Raw genomic sequence first — 22,850 nt, forward strand, 5'->3', positions numbered from 1 at the left:
CGTGGGGTAACTCTTATCTCGGAATAAGTTATCCCGGAATATTTTCCAATCAAACGACCCCAATATTGTCCGACTTGTGTAGCTACCAGTTTATATCTTACTACTGGGCTCGACTGGCCCTGGAACTTGGCGTACTGATCTTACTACTGGGCTCGGCTGGCCCTGGAACTCGGCGTACTGACCTAGAGTTGGATAGGAATTTACACGTAATAACCATGGAATGTCTCCACAGCTCCCGTTCTTTAATGGGTCCTGTTGGGATAGGTAAGCCTGACCTTGAGGTTGGATGGTGTTGAACTTTTAATTTTCGTTTGCCCCATAGCTTTGAAGTTAGATTGCAATTAGTATAATTCCGAGCTTCGAGTGGATGTTAAGAGCATGCTGGCTCTTTCCAATCTATTTGACGATCAAATCGACTCTAATTATTAAATCTATTGATTTGTGCTAAGATTGTAAGTAACCTTCTGTTAAAAGTCCCCAACTTTAACGTAAAATTTCTTTGGTACGTCTCCTAGCTATAATTTTTAAAGTTAAAGACAGCTGAAGAATAGAATAGCTGCAAGTTATGATCTGCTGCATGATATATCCATTTCACTGCATTTAACCACATCTCAAAACTAGCAAGTCCTGAGTACTTAAACATAATACTCCTATATAATGAGGGAAACCGAAAGGCGGTCATCTTTACAACACCATTGTTATTCCATCCCAGAAGGTATTCAGCAATTTATTAAGGCTGAAATTTTTTTAATCTATCAAGTTGAACCCCCTTGGCAACAGCAAAAAAAAAAATTTAAATTTCACGCGGGATAAAGCTGATGGTCGCGGGTTTCGTTCTTTAACTTTTTTTTTTTTTTGGCTTCAGCTTTTAAATGTTAAAAAGAAAGTTAGGCATCTACTTTCCTTATTTAAATAATTAAAACGATGTCGTTCTATTTTATATAAAGGGGAAAATTGGATTAAAAGTTAAATCCCTAGTTCAATGTCAAAACAATTAAAAAAATCCTAACTATTTGTCGAGCAAAATTTTCCAAAATAAGACTCGTGAGTTATATTGAATAACAGATGCCTCGAACTATTTTGGGTACTGAACACTATCTAGATTTCCATAAAGGGCTGTTTTGAATTTTAGTTTGATGTTATCTTTGAATTCCCGTGGAGATCGACTCGACTGCTATAGACAGACATTCTATTATCGTCCAAGTCTTCCATAGAATTATGTATGTGTGCTGAAGCAGTAAAAAATTTGATTGATTCAGTGTCTTTGTGAGAGCTGGAATGAAACTTGTTTTGCTGTAAGAAACTTAAATTACTGTATGATCATTTTCGAGGTCGAAATTACTCTACGAGATACCACGTTTATGTAAGAAAGACAATTGAAATTAAAAAGTTCTTAAACAGTGTTTTAGAGGTAAAGCTTCAGAGCTACATAGTGAGATAAGCAACCTTTGTAATTCCAGAGTTACATAGTGAGCTTACATGGGTCATGGGTTATGGATAATAAGTGTTGGGTCAAATATAGTTAAATGGGTCATGTTGTTAACTCTTCTATTACTTTATTTTTTGCTTTTTGGAATATTTTAAAAGTTTAATGATATTATTGTCCAAAAAAAATCATAAGTGAGGATGTTTGTAAAACTTCTGTGACAATTTAAGAAATTTACTCCAACGACAATCATGAAAAAACAGTAGCTGTAGCTCCAATGGAGTAATTCCAAAATCATCAACAAGGAACAATGACAATCATGAAAAATGTAGCTAACTCTTTTTTACACCCTATAACCTACCATTCTTCATATTTCTTTTGGTAGTAAATTTTGTCAGGATCTATAAACTCAGAGAGAAAGTATCACCGGCATACTTGATTACATAATTTGCGCCGCACGAACAACTAAACCTCCATGACTGCCTCTCCAGATTCTTCATTTTTTTGCTTTACATTATATTGAGCCCCACAGGGGCATATGATATCTGTACTGCATTCCTCTTTCTGTATCTTAACTTCAACAATAGGCGAGTCAGGGATACACCTCTTAGATTTCTTAGTTAGTGGCTCTGAGTCAGAGGTAGGTGAATCAGGGATATATCTCTTAGCTCTCCTGATAGCCTTACACTGGTTCTTGCCCTTAGCTCTTTTTTTGCCTTCCTCAGGGAGTGACATCTCTTCTTCATTCTCGCTATTCACCTCTGCATTCTCGTGATAGATAAGAGAAGATGGCTCCGGCGAGAGTGCACCGACGGAAACCGCAGTTGGACCACCGGACTGAGAAGATACCTCAAGTTGTCGTGGAAGAGAAATATCTAATGCGGGAAACCGTGGCGCCGGCGGTGGAAGAGGATTAGGCCGGGAAGATATCTCGGGTGGCGGTTTTGAAAAGCCTGTTTAGTTGAACACGACGGCGATTCACTTTTTTTTTTCTTTCTTTTTGGTGGATTGAGAGAGAGATAAGGTTGGTATTTATAAGTGAGATGAAAGAATAAGGAGCGAACTACAATTAAGACTCCTTAAGAGTGTATAAGATAATATTCAATATTAGTAATATTTTGATTAATAGTGCAGATATTAGTAATATTAAAATTAATAGTGTATTTATCAATAATATTAGGATTAGTATTATTGAGTTTATTTTGTATGCAGTGTTTGTTTTGATGTATTAAAAGCAATATGTATTATTATATTTTAAAAAAAATATTATTTATTTATAAAAATACCCTCGACATATTATAACTTTGTGTATTTTTTTGCAAAAATTTATTATTCTTTTTTTAAAATAAAAAAATTAATAATATAACTAATTATTTACTTTAGAATTTTAAGATTTAATCATTCACTTACAAAAAATATTTTTTTATTATCTTTTCTTTGTTTGTTTATCATTTGCTTGTTGTTCCCTCTTTTTATTGTTTTTAAGTTGGAGGGAGGTGCGTATAATTTTTGGATGAGACAATAAAATCATTATTAAAATAAAATTGTATTCTATAGAGTGTTAAAACTAAGTAGAAAAATTATTTTTATTTATGGATATCTTCTTTACAAAATTAAAGCTTGTATGCAATTTGTTTTTGGATTTTGACCAATAAGTATTTTTTTGAGTTAATGGAGTATTTTTTTTTATAAATAAAATTATTTGGAGGGATATTATTATTTTGATAAATTGAAAAGAAGTAACTCATATTGAATAAATTGAAAAAGATTTAGAAAAAAATTAAAAAAAATTGAGGATATTTTTGTAAATATAATAAAATTTGTAAACTAATTTATTTGAATAAATTTATTAGTATAAATATAAAAAATAAAATTAAGAAAATAAAAAAATATTTAAAAGAATTTGAAGAATATTCTTGTCTTTATACATACTAATTCCGTGATATTAAAATTCATGTATTAATAATACACCTTATAACACCATGTAGGGTGTATAATTAATACATGGTATTAGTAATATATTGGTTCAAAATCCTACCAAACATAGTATTAATTAATACCACACTTAATATATAGACTATTTCTTCTAATACGGCCTACCAAACGACCCCAAGAAATATATTAGATAATGAAGAGCCTATTTATGGACCAATATTAAAATTTTAATTATATTTATAAGTATTTAAATAGTTTTTTGAATTAAAAAATAGTTATTAATGTTTTTGATTAAACAAGATAGGAAGTTAAAGTAGCTCACACTTTAGAGTAAAAATTCTTTTTTAAAATTTTATAAAATCAATAATAACTTAAAGCTTATTTCAATTGCCTCAAAGTGACATTTAAATGTCATATGTTTCAGGTTTATTTAAGTTTTAACATCATGTCAGCATATATGTTTAAATTATACAACTAATTTAATGATATTGTTTCCCACTTCATTTGAGCGATATATAAGAGAAAAGATCAAAATTATAAGAATTAATTATATGAACACTTTTATAGAATATACAAAGTAAAAAACAATAAATCGATCTGTAAATTTATTGTTTGAATACACTTAAATTTATTTTATATGTGTTTGCCCAATGAAAACAACAACATACTTGATAAACATTAAAATAAGTCATATCATTTCTTACAAAGTGATAAAGAATGAAAAAACAGTTACGATTTTAAATTTCCCCTAATATATATCAAATTAAGAGAATTAACACTTTATTTTATCATATTCTATGCTTTAGATGCGTCTGTATACTGCCTTTTATCTTAAGTCGGGGATCTATCGGAAAGAGCCTTTCTACCTTTTTTTTTGAGATAGTGGTATGGAGTGCGTACACTATACTCTCCCCAAACCCAACTATGTGAGAATATATTGGGTTTGTTGTTGTTGTAAAGTGATTTGTATGCACGATAAGAGAATGCACTACCTCTAACAAACAAAAACTAACATGAAATATAAAGCAATTTAGCACAGAACTGTTAATATTACGTTTTATATAACTTGTCTAGAATGATTTTAACTAATGGTAAAATAATAGTAAATGAATATACGTCTCTACGTATGATATGAATTGTAAAACTTTAAAATGATACTTGTTATGCAGATTTATGAGATTGTAAAGAAACAAAGAAACAAATAAAAGTATATTTTTCCTACTTTCAAGTAAATTTTAATATGATTATTTCTTGATTTCAGTTAAACATACAAATAAAATTAATAAAAAATATTTATCCCTTTTGACCTAATATGTCGTACGGTGAAAGTAAATAGTTTGAATTTTTAAAATAATTTAGACATTCATAAGTACAATTTGATATTTAAAAATATTATATTTTAAAAAAATAAAAATACATTATTCTATTAATAATAAATAAGCAGTATAACAGAACTTCCCACACACACAAACAATGCTTAAAAATAGATATAAAAGAAAGCTGATAGTAATCGAGCATCTTAAAATTTGCATTGACATTATGTTTCAATAAATCTATAGAGAGATATTACTCAAAAGCAAATGGGCCAACAAAATAGATATTGTCACGTATTACACGTGTTAAAAGCCAATTGACGAAGGAATAAGATAAGGTTAAGTACATTGTATAATTTGTAATGCACTTTGTACAACTTTTATAGCATGGTTGTCCGCTTAGGGGTCGTTTGGTAGGCCGTATTAGGAAAAATAGTTTATGTATTAAGTGTGGTATTAACTAATACTATGTTTGGTAGGATTTTGGACCAATGTATTACTAATACCATGTATTAGTTATACATCCCACATGGTATTATAGGGTGTATTACTAATACATCACATATGGTGGTATTAGTAATATATGGGTTTTAATACCATGAGATTAGTATGTGTAAAGACAAGAATATCCCTCAAATTCTTTTAAATATTTTATATTTTTTTTAATTTTATTTTTTATATTTGTATTAATAAATTTATTCAAATAAATTCGTTTACAAATTTTATTATTATTTACAAAAATGTCCTCAAATTTCTTTAATTTTTTCTAAATCTTTTTCAATTTATTCAATATGAGTTACTTCTTTTCAATTTATCAAAATAATAATATCCCTTCAAATAATTTTAGTTATAAAAAAACTACTTCATTAACTCAGAAAAATATTTATTGATCAAAATCCGAAAATAAATTGCATACAAACTTTAATTTTGTAAATAGGATATTCATAAATAAAAAAAAAATTCTACTTAGTTTAAACACTCTATAGAATACAATTTTATTTTAATAATGATGTTATTGTCCCATCCAAATATTATACGTGCCTCCCTCCAACTTAAAAACAACACAAAGTGGGAACAACATGCAAATGATGAACAAATTAAGAAAAGATAATAAAAAAATAATTTTTGTAAGTGAATGATTAAATCTTAAAATTCTAAAGTAAATAATTAGTTATATTGTTAACTTTTTTTTTATTTAAAAAAAAGAATAATAAACTTTTGCAAAAAAAATGCACAAAGTTATAATATGTCAAGGGTATTTTTGTAAACAAACAATATTATTTTTAAAATATAACAATACATATTACTTTCAATGCATCCAATCAAACACTGTATAAAAAATAATCCTAATATCACTAATCCCAGTATTACTAATCTATTAATTCCAGTATTACTAATACAACATATTCAGTATTATCTTATATACTGTACCAAACGACTCCTTAGTGACTTTTCTATATAGTAGAATTTTCCTTTACAATTATGAAAGCAACAAGTATTTTTTATGTATATAAATAAAGGTAAATACATTATGTCTACATTTAGTTTAAACCATTTATTTTTATGAGAAACAAAAAAATTTATGATGTTGTAAATGTGTAAATAAAGAAAAGTTAAATGCTAGTAATAAATAAAAAAACAGTAGATTTACTGAATTTTTTAAAAAAAAAAATATGAAGAGACAAAGGAAAATAAAGGGGAATAAAAATATAGTATGTGTTGTTAGCTTCTATTTATTTGTACCAAAATGATATATAATAGTTGATGCTTGCTTTTCATTTTTTATGTCATAAAATTGTGAAGTCATTTATATCTGAAGTGAATATGAGATTTATTATAAATGGTTAAATACATATACAGGCTCCTTAACTATTTCACTTTTCCCGTATAGACACCTCAACTAAAATAGATACCTATTGAACCCTTTACCCCTTCATAAATGGTTTCAATTGAGCCCAATTGTCTGACATGGCACCCTTTTAAAGCCTTCTTTTTTAATGTGTTAAGCGCGTGTATGTAGTCGCCGCCTACGTGTAAATTTTGACCAATTATATTTTACACCTCACCTTTTCTTTTAATTAATACATAAATATAATTTTCACTTCATTTCCCCCCTTATAACTTCAAATTCCTCATACCCATCCCCAAATCTATCAGAAACTCTAAAATCGCGATTTCACTCCTAATACTACTAATTTATGCTTCGTTTGTTGTATAATGAAAAGTTACATAGTTTTTTTGAGTGATTAGTTCAAGTTTGACACTGATTTCAATATTTCTTTACTGGTTGCAAAGAATCTGGAGTTGGATCTCAAGAATTGTTGTTGTTTTGTGTTTGAACGCACTCAGGTATGTTTCAAATGTCAATATTGTCATATTTTTGTCATGTATTGTTGTTGTAGATGATTTATTAGTTCTTTGTTAGTATATTACGTTTGCAATGGTAGTTTGGAAATATCCGAAAAAAGCTAAGTTTTTTTAGGGTTTTTACTATTCATAACTTGTCAGGTATTTTTGGGGTTTTGTTTTAGGAATCTGATGGCTAATATTATTATTACAACTCTTACCACGGTGGCAAGTTTATTTCTGATGAAGAATATGGTCCACGCTACATAGGAGAAAGTGAGGTGGAATATGTAAGTATGGACAAGGACCACTTTTCTATATTCGAGTTGCTTTATTATACTAAAGAATTTGGGTATATGAGTGTTGGTGGGTTCTACTTTAAAGACCCTAAAAAGAAAGTCTTTATTGAAGTAAAAAATGACTTGACTTTGGTAAGTCTTGTTGAAGACCTAGAAGATGGGGACTTTTTAGATTTGTATGTGAACCATGTTGTGGATGAGGTAGAAGTGGTAGAAGATGGGGTCCCATCTGATTTTCTTTATGGTACAGTAGGTGATCAAAGTAGTAATGTGGTTGGTGAAAATAGTAATGTGGGTGAGAACATATCAACAATTCATGATATTAATGTTGAATGGTTACATGAGGAACCTACCCAAACTGACAACATAGATATAGAATCTGGTGCAGATGAACTCTCAGATCTAGAAGGGGCTGAAACAGATCTTGATAGTAGTGCTGATTCTCAAGAGTTTAATATACCAGAAGATGATGATTTTGAGGTTAATAAAGAGTTAAGAACTCTTAGAAATGAAAGGAGAAACTATTTGAAACAAAAGAAACCTGTCCAAAATAAAGAAATTAAACTTGGATCAGCAGGTGTTGATAGGGGATTTGAAGATATTGGAAGGAATAAGGCTGCTAGATACAGTGGAAGATTAGTGGGAGATGAGGAGTATATAGATAGCTCAGAAGTTGATAGTGATAGCAGTGTTGATGGACTGGAACCTGAAGCTGTCAGGGGTGTTGATTTACCAGCAAGAAGGAAAAGTAAAAAGGTAAGATTTGATCCTGATTGTGTTGTGGCTATATTTGAGCTTGGTATGATATTTGAAAATGCTAAGCAATTTAGAAAGGTTGTGTCTAAGTATGCTGTTGAATACAAAGTTAGATTGAAGCTTAAGTCTAAAGAGAAACATAAAGTTAGAGTTAGGTGTGAGGACAAGAAATGTAAATGGTTGTTGTTTGCTAGTATTGATAAGCATTCTGGTGACTTTGTTGTCAAGCACTACTATCCAGTACGTATATACACTACTACTACAAAAAATAAATTGTGCACATCTAAGTTTATTGCAAGTAAGTTCAAGGATGAAATAACTTTACAACCTTATATAAAACTGTGGAAAATTCAAGAATTGGTGAGAAAAAAATTGAGTTTGTATGTGGGAAAAACTGTTTGTATCAGGGCAAAGCATAGAATCATTAAAGAATTCTTGGGTGATTGGAAAATGGAATTTTCAAGGTTGTGTGACTATGCAAACATGATAAAACATACTAATCCTAGCAGTTCTTGTTGGGTGAGGATAGATAGAGAGTCTCAACTTGGAAAAAATCTATTTGTTTATTTTTATTTGTGCTTTGATGCATTAAAGAGAGGCTGGCTAGCAGGATGCAGAAAAATTATTGGGTTAGATGGTTGTTTTTTGAAAGGTTCTTGCAAGGGTGAATTATTAGTTGTAGTTGGGAGAAATGAAAATAATCAAATGTATCCAATAGCCTGGGCAGTAGTTGATCAAGAGACAAAACATAGCTGGAGTTTCTTCATTAACCACTTGATTCAAGATTTGAACTTAGGCACTCGACATGGACTGACTGTCATGTCAGATATGCAAAAGGTTAGTCTACTTTTTAAACTTTAATTTTGATGTCTTTTATTTATTTACTATACAGTCCATGTTCATATATTTTGTGTTTTGATTTTGTATTTATGCTGATGTAGGGTCTTGTACCTACTATACTTGAGTTGCTACCAAATTGTGAAATGAGGTGGTGTGCAAGACATATCTGGTCCAATTGGCATCAGATTTGGAGAGGAGAAGAAAAAAGAAAACAATTTTGGAGGTGTGCTAAATCCAGTTTTGAAGTGAAGTTTTTGGATGAGATGGACAAACTCAGTCAACTTGGTAAGGATATTTGTGAGGACTTATTACATTATGAAAAAAAATCATGGTGCAGGGCATATTTTAGGGAGTATTCTAAATGTGACATTGTTGAGAATAATATGTGTGAGACTTTTAATTCATGAATTTTAGCTGGTAGACATAAATTTATAATCAGTATGTCAGAGGAGATTAGACACAAGATAATGGATAGAAATATTGAAATGAGGAAGTTTGTTGATACCTGAATTTCAGACATCTCTCCTATGGATTTGCTAGTACTTGAAGAAAACAAAGATATGGCTAGAAATTTCACATTTAGGTTCAATGGACAGATTGGGTATGAAATTTTAGATGGTCCTTATAGGCATATAGTTGATATTAGGGCAAGGACTTGCACTTGTAGAAGCTGGTAATTGAGAGGCATACCATGTCAACATGTTGTATTGGCTTATCAGCATAAAGGTATAGAGCCTGAATTTTATGTGGAAGAGTGGTATAAGAAAGATACATTCTTGAAGGCTTATGACTACTTTCTTCAGCCAATACCTAATATGAAAATGTGGCCTAACACAAGTGGTGTAGTGATTGATCCTCCTGAGCCTAGACCAATGCCTGGCAGACCAGGAAAGAATAGAAAAAAAGGGAAGAACGAGCCTAAGAAGAAGTATGGAAAGCTATCCAGGAAAGGACTGAATATTTCTTGCTCCAAATGTTATCAAATTGGTCATAACAGAACTCTTTGTAAAGCTCAGGTAATGCACTCATATCTTTTAATTTAATAATTAAATTTTGATATTTATAATATATATTTAATATCCTTTATTGTTAGGATGGAATGGGACAACCTGGAAGCTCTAGCCAGGCTGCAAGTTCTAGCAAACCACCAAGATCTAGCAGGCCACCAAGATTCAGCTAGCCACTAAGCTTCAGCTAGCCACCAAGATCTAGCAGGCCACCAAGCTTCAGCCAACCACCAAGCTCTAGTATGCCACAAAGTTTCATCCAACAACCAAGCTTCAACAGTTCTATGTGTGTTGATACCTCAGCAGTTATAAGAGTGCAGCCAGCTGGAAGAGGTAGAGGTAGAGATAAAGGTAGAGGTAAAGGCACTGACAAAGGTAGGGGAGCTGACAAAGGCAAAGGATCTGAAAGAGGCACTGACATAGGTAGAGGAAAAAAAAGTGTATCTGATCAGCAACTTGGGGAAAAAGGACCATTGGAGCATCAACATCATCAGTAGGACAAAAGAGGTCTAAGACAGTAGGATTTGGTATCTACACTGATCAAATGAGTGGCAGTAAAACATTAAATGTAAGTGTGAATTACAACTTCAATTCATGTAATTTTTAATTATCTTTTGACAAATCTAATTTTACTTCATTTTATACAGCCTGGAACTAGAGGTGAAACAGTTGTCACTCTAGATATTTACAAAGATGCAACTCAAACAAATATTAATATTGGTTATAAGCCTTGAGGAATGAAGTGGAAGGGAAAGAATGTTGTCACAACTTCTCAATTGCAAAGTATGAGTCAGTAAAAAAAAAGCCAACTTGAAAGTTCTAGTGCACTAGGAGGAATATGAAGTTGTTGAATTAATTGTGTTTTTAGTACAATGTATAGTTTGGTGATTAGTTGTATGGCTACTTTGGTATTTTGTTGGGGTTTTTGAAGATTCTGAACTATTTTTTGTGGTCTGTTTAGATTTGGATGAACACTTGATGTATGGTTGGAGCTCATTTTGAGCAGTTAAATGGTAGATTATTGTGTTTAAAATGTCGATCAGTTGCACTTATGCTCTTGTGCGTTATATAATTATTGAATGGTGGTTCCTTTTGTGTTAAACATTTGACAGCTTTGAACCATTTAAATGAATCATTTGAACTCTAAAAAAAATAGAGTACAGTAATCTAACTAAACCAATTACAACAGTAAAGCAAAATCAAAACATAGTAAGAGAGTAACATTTCACAACTTATCTTCATTCCTTCTTAATTGTTTCATACACAACTATCCCACTACAACAAGAAAGCCAAAGCAAAACATTCCCAATACAATTAATATATTTAAGAATTAGCCAAATCAAAACAGTCCCATATATAAGAAACCTAGCCAATATTTGTCAAAATCTAAGAACATTTCTTGAAGAAATTCCATGTAGCCAAAATCACAATCACCCCAATGCATATCACTTTAAATTTTCTTGATCTATTCCTCTCTTCTTCAAACAATTTGACTTTTTTCAATAAACTCCACATCACCCTCTTTGCTTGAGGAGGCATTTCATCATCGTACCAATCAAAGTAATTGCATCTACCTCTCGCCTACAGGTTTAAAGAAAAATTAAACTAAAAAATTACATCCACTAATCGAAGTAATTGCATTTCGTCCAATAAAGCAGCAAAAGATGAATACCTTTGAAGTTTTATCACAAAAGAATCTCCGACCAGTGTTGAGTTGTGTCCACGAAGTCTTAATTTCAGCTTTCACCCCACATAAACATACTCCTTTTGGAATTGAAGAAGATGAAGACAGTGAAAAAGATGAATTGGACATTACTACTAAAAACGAGTAAGAAGAAAAAATTAATAAGAGTAGGAGAGTTTAAGCGGAGCAAGAGAAAAAGTTGAAAAGAAATTTAAGAGGAGAAGGAGAATTTAGGAGACAAAAATGGTGGATATTAAGAATTGAGTATAAAAAGAGGAAGAAATTGGGAATTAGTTTTTTTTTTAAAAAGAAATTGGGTATAAAAAGAGGATAAAAGATCCGTTGGGTGCAACATAAGCTAGTTCCATGACATTTCACGCACCTCCCAGACGTGAGTACACGCAAACTGCCACATCATAGAGTTGGGCTCAATTGAAACCATTTTTGAAGGAGTAAAGGGTTCAATAGGTACCTTTCTTAATTTAGGTGCCTATACGGGAAAAGTAAAATATTTCAAGGGCCTGTATATGTATTCCGTCATTATAAATTCAATTCAATTAAATAAATGCTATATTTATCCACATTCAATGGGTTATCATAACCTTCCACATCCACTACTATACATTAAATTTGTAAAGAATTAATTTTGACAACAAATACGAATATGTTGGTTGATGACTTTTTAGTTTTCTAAGTACGGAATACAAATGAGTTATTCTTAATTTTTAATTACATTTAATATTCTGTAAACTCTTAAGATGAAATCTATGCCTTTTAAAATTATGAAAATGACCAAAAATAATCAAAAAGAGAAATAATAAATAATAATGGAAGTCATAGAGCTCTCTCTCTCTCTCTCTCTCTCTATATATATATATATATATATATATATTTATATTATTAAATATATATTTAATTTTAAGTGAAATTACTTGTTTATTATCCCTTTTTTTGTAATATATACATATAGATAATATACTTTCGTACATGGTTGTATTATTGAGGAGAATTGATTTTGCATGTTATAATTTTTTTTTTTTAATTTTATAGACTTTCTATAAGAGATCTTCATTTTTATACATAAGATATCCCATTCTAACGCATACGAGATTTTAAAAAAAATTATATTTCCTCATATTTTATTTAATATACATTTAATATATTTTGTAAGTTAGAATATAATTCTCTTCATTATTTGCAATGATTCCCAAATATTTGCAAATATTACCTCTAATATTTTACTTCATTTTTTCTCAATATTTTTTTAATTGTTTTGTCCTAATTTTTGCCTAAAATCAGTAAATTAAAATCCACATTTTACTTTAAATTTTATGTCTAAATTTTCTTCCTCTTTCTTTTTATATTTTCTTAGCATCTCAATACTTCCATATATACCTCTTTTAAATTTATTATATGCTTATTATATAAAGGATTCCTTAAAAAAAAAAGGAAGAACAGGAGTAGGAGAATATAACTCTCATAATTTTTTTTACATATTTTTTAAGTTAAAAAATTCAAGAATACTATCACAGAATTTTAAGTAAAATAAATAAATAATTCAACTCTCAAATGTAAAATCATCAACACCATATCCAATTATATCCATTAACTATCGAACCTTCAATGTTAGTAACTTAAAAACTGAAAGAATATATTCTCTATTTAAATATGCTTTTAAGTTTTTTTAAAGAAACGCTCATAATTTACAATGAAGTTGGATGATTTAAGTTACCTTCAAAAGATATTTCAATCATTAACCCCAAAATTAGGATTCAGGTTTCGTACAAATAACGTACATATTCTACTATAATAAGTGCTACATTAAAAATCTTAATAAGGTAAAAAAATTTAAATAAACTTTGTGCTCAATTAAAATTGTCAATTTCGCTGATTGGGTGGACTATCATTGCTTTGTTGATCTGATTTTCTTAGAAATAATATGTGTCGATCTCCCTCCTTACACTTCACATTATTTAAGGTAGATATCGAATAAAAATCTATATACTATCTATCTATCTATCTATATATATATATATAAGATAATTTTTTGTATAATACTTATTTTGTAATATACATTTAATATATTTTATAAGTTAGAATATAATTCTGTTCATTAATTTAAGAAGAAAAGAATAAAAGGAAACTTTTTTTTTAAAAAAGGCAACAAAATAAGAAAAGTAATATGGTGTAATACTCTTAATTAATAGAACATAAATATTGAGCACAATTGAACGTGTATGGGGTAAATGATTCACAAATCTTTGCAAATATTCACTTCTAATTTTTTACTTTATCTTTTGTCAATATTTTTTTAATTGCTTTGTTCTAATTTTTACCTAAAATCTGTAAATTAAAATCTACATTTTACTCCAAATTTTATGCCAACATCTTCTTCCTCTTTCTTTTTATGAAAAAGGGTAAAAAATATCCCTGAACTATCTGAAATGGATAAAAAATACCCCTCGTTAGTTTTTTGGCTAAAAAATATTCCTCCGTTAAATATTTGGCTCAAAAAGACATGTTGCATGTGTCATGCCATAAAGAGGCTCTTGTGTGGCATGCAAGAGCCTCTTTTGCTGTAAAGACAACAACAACAACAAATCCAGTGTATTTCCATAAAGTGGGGTCTGATTTTGCTGTAAAGAGGATCTACAAAGAAGGGTGTCAACCCAACAGTTTATGAACTCGATGATTATAATCCCACTTGGTAGCACGCCTTGTTTAGTCTTCTTGACAGCTCCTCTTCCTCATCTCCACCTGTTGTCTTCATTGGTGGCAAGCTCGTTGGGTTCATGGACAGTATCATTGCAGCTCATATTAATGACACATTAGTTTCTCTTTTAAAAGAGGCTGGTGCTCTCTGGCTTTGATCATCTCTCTTTTCCTCCAAAAGTAGCAGTAACAAATACAGAGCTGCCGCTTTATCTGCCCTTCGTGTAAAAAATGATGATAATGTGGGTTCGATCTATTCGGCGGTCATTGTCATTGTTGGTCCAAAGTTATTCATCACTAATTTTTCTTTGTTCTGAGATTCAATTTTTCTGAGAATTTTTTTGAACTCTGTATTTCGAAGATCCAATTTTTCTGAGAAATATTTTTCTTTTCTTGGGTCTACCGAATAATATTTGGTGTAACAAAATTGACGACTGTCAATGACGGTGCAAGCGACGGGTTCAAGATCGCACAGGCTGATAAACAAAAGGTACCCGAATCACTGAAAATTATGAGAAATGGTGATTGTAAGAAAGAAAATATTGAATGAGCAGAAATAATACTTCGGATCTTCAATGGTTGTCAACTGTAATTTCTCCACTTCTGAAGCAAGTTTTCTTTCACAGCTGAAGCGACACACACAAAACCACAACTCACAACAACCAAAGCAAGATTTTTCTATCACAACTGAAGCGGTAGACGCTCAGTGGTCCTTTTTCCATCGATGAGTTGCTGTAGAGTTGTTTGATGGTGAGTGGGTCGGGTTATTTGCTGCAGAAATTATTTTATTTTATAGAGTACCTATTTAACTGGAGTTATTTAAATAAATAATGACAACCTTTTGAATTCTAAAAACTAATAAAGTTGTGGAAAATAAAGAATAGTAAATGGGGAGGTGTAATTAAGAATTATTAATTATTTTAATATACTAAATAAATAGAAATAAATAAAAAAATTCTCAAAAATTGAGAAAAAAAAGGAATCTTTCGATGTATGCCACATCATCATACTCTAAACTTCCTCTCTCTCTCTCTCTCTCTCTCTCTCTCTCTATATATATATATATATATATATATTAGGGAGAAGTATTAATTATTCCTGAATTTGTCACGTTTTATTCATGATACATTTAAATTTGGTATCATCTTAAATATTTTTCAAACTTATTATTTTACTACATGTGACCCTTTTAGCACAAAGGCCACAATTGTGAATACACACGTTTATACCGTGAAAATTTTTATTGCGTGTCTTTTCATGTGGATAAATAATATCAACATGAGAGACCCTCAGTTAATAACAAAAGAAAGTGAAAAAAATTTCATTTTTACCCCCTAAGTCTTTCACTTCTCCATGTCTCTCTAAGCATTAGAAATCAGATCGTCTCCTTAAACTATTTCTCTTCTAATCTAACTACATTTTGAACGATCTCATATTGAGTTTTTGTTAAAAATTTCGTTGAGTTGTTGGCGAAGGTGTTGACAGAATTCTTGGTCTTACGAGACGCGGATAACTTTGCTATTCAAAGGGATAAAAGTAAAAAAATGTTAGAATAAATAGACCTCTTTCGCTTATTTGGATTACGGGCCTTTGTGAAGGTGACCTTCTTTCGGGTGAGAGGCTCACCAGTGATTTCGTTGAAGGTGATGGTGAAGATTTCGTTGAAGATTTTGAGTTTTCCACTACTCAAAAGTATAGTAATATTGAAATTTCTGTTTGTCAAGTAAGTTTTACCTACAAAAAATGTGCTTTTTATTTGTTTTATTGAGTTAAAAATAAAGTTATTTTTTTTCGATTACTGTTCCGATTAAGCATAAAAATCATGTTATTGATTGTTAGCCGATGTATTACTGATTATATTGTTGTGAAATTATGAAAATTTTTGCATGCATGATATTAGAATTTCTCGTAATTAATTCAAAGGTTAGGGTTTTTTTGTAAAATTATTTTTTATTATAATTTATGTGTTGTTTTGATTACTGTTGGATTGTATTATTCAATTTTGAGTCTTTTCTATAAATTTACTTATGTATTTTTGAGAAATTTCTCAAAATTAGTCATGTATATTATCTTGTATTGTCAAATTATTGTGAAATTATGAAAAATTTTACATGCATGATATTAGAATTTCTCGTAATTAGTTCAAATATTATGACTTTTTTGTAAAATTATTTTGTTATTGTAATTTGTGTGTTGTTTTGATCATTGTTGGATTGTATTGATCAATTTTGAATCTTTTTGTAAATTTACTTATGTATTTTTGAGAATTTTCTCAAAATTAGTCATGTATATTGTCTTGTATTGTTAAATGTTGGGGATAAATCTAGTTGATTGATTTTTATTGTGGTTATAGGTTGATATATGACTACTAAGTTGCTTAACTTAAAATTTAAAATTAAAATGTCTTGGTGAGTGAGATTGGTCCAATCTACCTTAGTGGTAGGACTGAATATGTATATAACGTGCATGAAAATCACTTGTCAATTTCCGAAATTGCAGATCATGCAAAGTCATTTGATGTTACAAAGTTGGGGAAGACTTAAATTGTGTCATCTTTGGGGGATGATTTGGTTGAACTGAAAAAAGATAGGAACATGTATGACATTGCATTGTTTCTTAAAGGTGGGTACATAATAGATATATGTGTGTGTGTGTGGGGGGGGGGGGATTCAATTGCAAAGTATGTGGCTCAATTCGAAGAAAAATTAAGTCAAGTTACAAGTATCGATGAGATTTTTAATACACCTGTAGCTGCTAGGAAAGAAGATGAGGCATATTTTGTTTCATGTGAAAATATTAAAGAAGAAAATCAAGATCTAGGATTGGCTTATTCTTCTGCTATTGTTGTTCAAAATAATTATAACAGATTTGAAAATACAGAAGAAGTTGAAACTGAAGATGGTTATAGTTCAAAAGATTGAACTGACACTGAAGAAGAACTTGAAACAGTTGTCCAAGAACTAGTTGAACCTGCTGTTCAAGGAGTAGAGGAAACAACCTCTTGTTCAAGAAGAAGAGGTTAGAGACGGTGACGGTGATGATGATAATTCTGATCAATCTGTTGACTATGGACGTGGTGTGCATGAAGAGTTGAGGCTAGTGAAGAAAAATGTGAGAAAATTTAAGAGAGAAAATAGGAGAAACAAGAAGAACGAAGAATCTAAAATTTTTTTTGGGTGAAGTTGGACTGAATAATGGGTTTGATGATATTGAATTGTAAGAAAAATTACAAGGGTAAATTTACAGAAGATGAACCATACTATGATAGTTTTGATTGTGATAATTTTCAAAGTGATGACGATTTGTTGCCTGTTTCTGATGATGAATTTGAGGAAAGAAAGTTAAGGGGAAGAAAAAAAGTAGTTCAGTGGTATATGATTCAACTTGTGAAGTAATTGTGTGGCAGAGAGGTTTAGTATTTGACAATGCAAATGAGTTTAGGAAAACATTTACTAAATATGCTATAAAGAAAGGGGTTAAGTTAGATAAATATGTAACTAAGAGTTAGATGTAAAAATGGTTGTTCATGATTGTTGTATGCTAACAAGGAAGGGACGACTGAAAACTTTTATTTCAAGACCTACAACCAAAGGCATAAATGTACTCGAACCAATACTAATTTTTTTTGTAATTCAAAATTTCTGTCAAATTATCTTAAAGATAGGATTATATCCCAACCAACTATCAAAGGGTGAGAGATTCAAGAATTGGTTAGGAAAGAATTGGATGTTTCTGTAGGCAAGGTAGTGTCTTTAAAGACAAGAAAGATAATTTTGAAAAAAATTATTGGGGACCATATGACTAAATATGTTGCTAGACTACAAGAATATGTTGCTTCAAACAAATTATGGTAGTATCTGTGTTGTGAAGTTGATTGATTCAGATAGTGGGATGAAACAATTTTAGTCTTTCTACATATGTTTTGATGCTATGAAAAAAGAATTTCAAAAGAGATGGAAAAACTGTATAGGACTGGATGGGTGTTTTTTGAAAGGAGTTTGTAAAGGTCAACTGTTGGTAGCTATTGCTAAGGATGGAAACAATTAAATGTTTTCAATAGCATGAGCAGTAATTGATAAAAAAATGACTTAAGTCATCGCCAGACCCTCAAACTTGTCTCGAAAATTCACTTAGACTCATCAACTAAGGTCTGTACCTATCAGGCACCTCAAGTGCTAAAATTGGTTCTATCAGGCAGAAAATACTGATTTGGCAAGGAGAGTGTGCTTATACTTTCCTTGGACGTGTGAATAGTAGAATAAGTAATATTTTACTTTTTTTTAATTAAAAAACTTATATTTAAATTATTTTATTAACATAATTTTTAATTATTATAATTTTTTAATTAAAAAAAAGAAAGAAAAGCACCCCCACCCCATTCATCGTCGTCTTCATCAAACCCTCCCCCCCTCAAGGTCGTCGTCAACCCCCTTTCCCCTTTTCCCGCCATCGTCGTCTCCTTCTCCAAGTTTGAAACCCAAATGCTGAATCAAGGATGTCCTTTTCTTTTTCGTCATACCACCACAATAAAAATTACTCTTCTTTATGTTTGCTATGAGGCCTGAAGCCTGAGAAAACTTTTGAAAGAATTGGAATAAAGATGAAACATAAGCTAATGAAATAGAAACTAAGTCCCCTCTTGCAAACAGTATGAGATCATTAGCAAAACACAAATGATTTATACCTAATCTTGCATATTTAGGTGAAAATTAAAGGATGATTATTCTGTAATTCTGTAAGCATCTACTGAGAAACTCCATAGCAATGGAAAACAAGAATGGAGATATAGATCACAATTAATAATTTTTAATTAAAAAAAAGCAGTGAAAGAAACTACACTAATCTTGACGAGAACATGAATTTATAATGTTGATGGAATATGTGAAATAGAATTGATGATGATGATCATTGGAGTTTTGGTAACTGCTCCAAGAAACTCTTGTTCTTCTCTCTACTGCCTCTTCCATTTGAAGGATGGCTGGAGAAGAAGATGAAGTGGGGGGAGGGGGGGTTAGTTTTTTTTTTTTTTTTAAATATTATAATTCTTTTTAAATTATGTTTTAATTAGTTATAAAAAAATTTAAATTATTTTTGAATTTAGTGACACGTGTTACCTTTTAATTCGTCATATTTTCCACATCATCGCGTGTGTGTTGCACGCACTTTAAATTTTAGCTGGTTGACAAAAAAAGGCCCAATTAGATCAAAATTTGGGTGAGTTAGGGGCTTGATAGGTACAACCCTTAGTTGAGGGGTCTAAGTGAATTTTCGAGACAAGTTTGAGGGCCTATCGATGACTTAAGCCTAAAAAAATTAAGGCTACATGGAGATGGTTTTAATGATATTACAAGATGATCTGAACTTAAGAATGGTTCCTAGCTTACTATTATCAGTGACATGCAAAAGGTAACTATATTTATTAATACTTTTTTTTTTTTTATTTTTCAAAATAAACTAACCTCATTTTTTTGTTTTGAAACTGCGAGGACTAGTTGCTGCTGCAGAAGAAATACTCCCCTCAATGTGAGCACAGATTGTGTGCTAGACATATCTTAGCCAATTGATTAAATAAATAGAGAGGTATAGTGAGAAGGAAGAAATTTTGGGCTTGTGCTAGATTAATTTTTGAGGCACAATTTAAGTATAATCTTGATGCTCTATACAGATTAGGTAGAGGTATTATGAAAGATCTGATAATTCACAACAAGGCAATGGTGCAAGGCTTACTTCAACACTTTTTCAAGTGTGATAGTATGGATAACAACATGTCAGAGAATTTCAATGTTTGGATTTTAATTCCTAGGAACAAGACTATTATTTCAATATTGAAAGAAATCAGGATTAAGGTGATGACACAGGTGAATAGGGCAAGAACATTTACTAATTTTTAAACAGATGACATATAATGATGGTGTTCAATACAAATATAGAAATATTAATGTAGTGCAATATTGACTGAAATGGTGATAAATGATTTGAAGTGACTGAAGAGGCATACAAACATACTGTGAATTTGAGGCAAAAAAAATATAGTTGTAGATCATGGGATCTAAAAGGATTTTCCTGTTTATATGGTATAGCAACAATGAACTACTTGAATTTGGATGCATCACAAAACATTTTTGGCTGGTATAGAAAGGAGGTATATCTGAAGGCCTTTACTTTATTCAGTCAATTTCAAACACGAAAATGTGACCAGATAGCAGAAATCTTATAGTTGAGCCACGTGAAGTGACATAAATGCCTGATGGGCCACCAAAGAACAGAAAAAAAAGAGATTGGTGAAGTGACAAAATGTGACAAGTTGTCAAAATTAGGGTGTCAATAAAAAGTTCAATCTGCGAAGAAACAAATCATAACAAGAGAGGCGGTCCACAAAATTTCAATCGTAAATTCAAATCAGCAACAAACGAGGTAATAATCTCATTAGCTTACTTAAAATTTTATTATTAGATTAGTTATTAACTAGTTTGTTCTTCTAGTATGTTGCCTCACAACAGTCTTTTACTGAAAAAAGAGAAAAAAACAGCACTAACAAAATTGGTGAAAAAAATGGCTACAAGAGGCCAAGAGTTTTAGGTCAAGATGTATTTGTGTCTGACTCTGAATATACGTGTGTTAATGTAAGTGTTTTATTAAGTTGATACTTATAATTATTTTTACAAAAGTTAGTCAAAATATAACAAAGGCATACATTTTTTAGCAAGGATTGATTAGTAATAGAAGCGATTAATACATGCATAATGAGTTTTGCACATGTCACTGGTGATATTGGTTATCAACCAACAAAAGAAGTGAAGTGTAAAAGTATACGAGCTATTACTCAAAGGAAACTTCAAGTTCAAACCAAATCAAAAGTTGATGGAATTAGGACAAAGGCACAATTGCTGAAAAAATCTCCATCAAAGATGATACAAGATCAATGGGCTCCACTCCTTTGGGATTGATGCTTCAAGAATCACATTTACGGATTCAAGACTTGGTCGTTCTAAGAGGTCAAATACGTGAATGGAGGATAGCTTGAAAAGAAGCTATATTTGGTGATATCCTCCAAGAAAGGAATGGGAGACACCAAATTTAAATGATCTTGGGTTTTGAGAGAGTATGAGCGTCCATTTCAATGTTTTGGGGCTTTGGGTCACTTTTGAGCCCAATAACATTTAGGATCACTTTTGGGCCCATTGTGTAATAAATAGCCCATGGCTATAAATAACTAGTTTTTTGTCATTTTTAGGTAGTTGATGAATGATAAATTAAGTTATACTTGCGAGTGTTGTTTTTAAGTTTGTTGGGAGCTTATGGATTGTTGAGAAACGTGAGTTGCTCGAATCCGTTTTCGTGGGGTCTTCTTAAGAGGTTGGTGCTTGTGATACTTAGATAGGAAGGTCTTAGGATTTAGTGTACCCTTAGATTGTCCTCTCTTTATCATTTTGTGTCAATCTATCTATTATTTTATCTTTCGTTCCTTTACGTTATTGTTTCGTTTTCCTTTGTTTTCGTGTTGTTTTTATTTTCATAGTTTCGTCTTGTATCACTGAATATGTTGTTGTTGTAATAAATAAAATTATTTAATATGAGTAAATCGTGCAAAAATAAATGACACAAAGCACATTATTTTAAAATCAATGACAATACTATCGTGACTTCTACGGAATATTATTATTATTATAATAATAATAATAGAAATATTAATAATATTAATAAAAAAATTAGACGTTTGTAAATTATGTGTGTGAACATTAAATAATTTCCATAAGTACTAACCAATTACGTTAAAATATTATATTTAAATTAACAGATTGTTGGAAATGACGATAAAAATAATTTATATATTTTCAGATTATGACTCTGCCACATCAGTAATTATTTGATATAAGAATAATGTGTAAATTTAAAAAATATTAATATTTGAAATATTTTTCATAAAATTGCAATCTAAAAAGAGCATCGAAAGATGAAAATTGAATATCAACAACAATTGTATAATTTGTTTGGAAAAGCTTGGGAAGGAGAGGAGTTGATGTCTATGCCTTGCTCGCATTTGTTTCATGAAGATTGCACTATAACTTGGCTAGAAAATGGCCATTCTTGCTTACACGGTATGCCGTTAATGTTATTAACTTCATGTATCTGTTATCTGTATCTAGTATTAATTTCATGTATTTATTTATACTAATTTAACTGCATATGCATCGCACATCTAATGTTTGATTATTTAAAATTATTTAATTTTATCTACTGCACCAATTTTTAGTGAAGTGCAAAAAATTTAAAATTCTTCACACTTTAATATAATAGAGTTTAACTAATATACTCTTTCAGTGTATATCGTTTTTACACCGTCAGGCGTCAATACTAATTGCATGTAAGTTCTCAAGTCTTTTTACCTTTTTAATAAATTATAAAATAAAAATTATAAATAAGGCAAATAATAATATAACGTAACTTAGGACTCTACACTCATTCTATCCAAATAAATCATTGTTTTTATCAAAATTATAAAGAGTTACATTGTCGTCTTGTTTGCATCCA

The sequence above is a fragment of the Capsicum annuum genome, chromosome 12 (genome assembly GCF_002878395.1).
Source record: "Capsicum annuum cultivar UCD-10X-F1 chromosome 12, UCD10Xv1.1, whole genome shotgun sequence".
Classification (NCBI taxonomy): domain Eukaryota; kingdom Viridiplantae; phylum Streptophyta; class Magnoliopsida; order Solanales; family Solanaceae; genus Capsicum; species Capsicum annuum.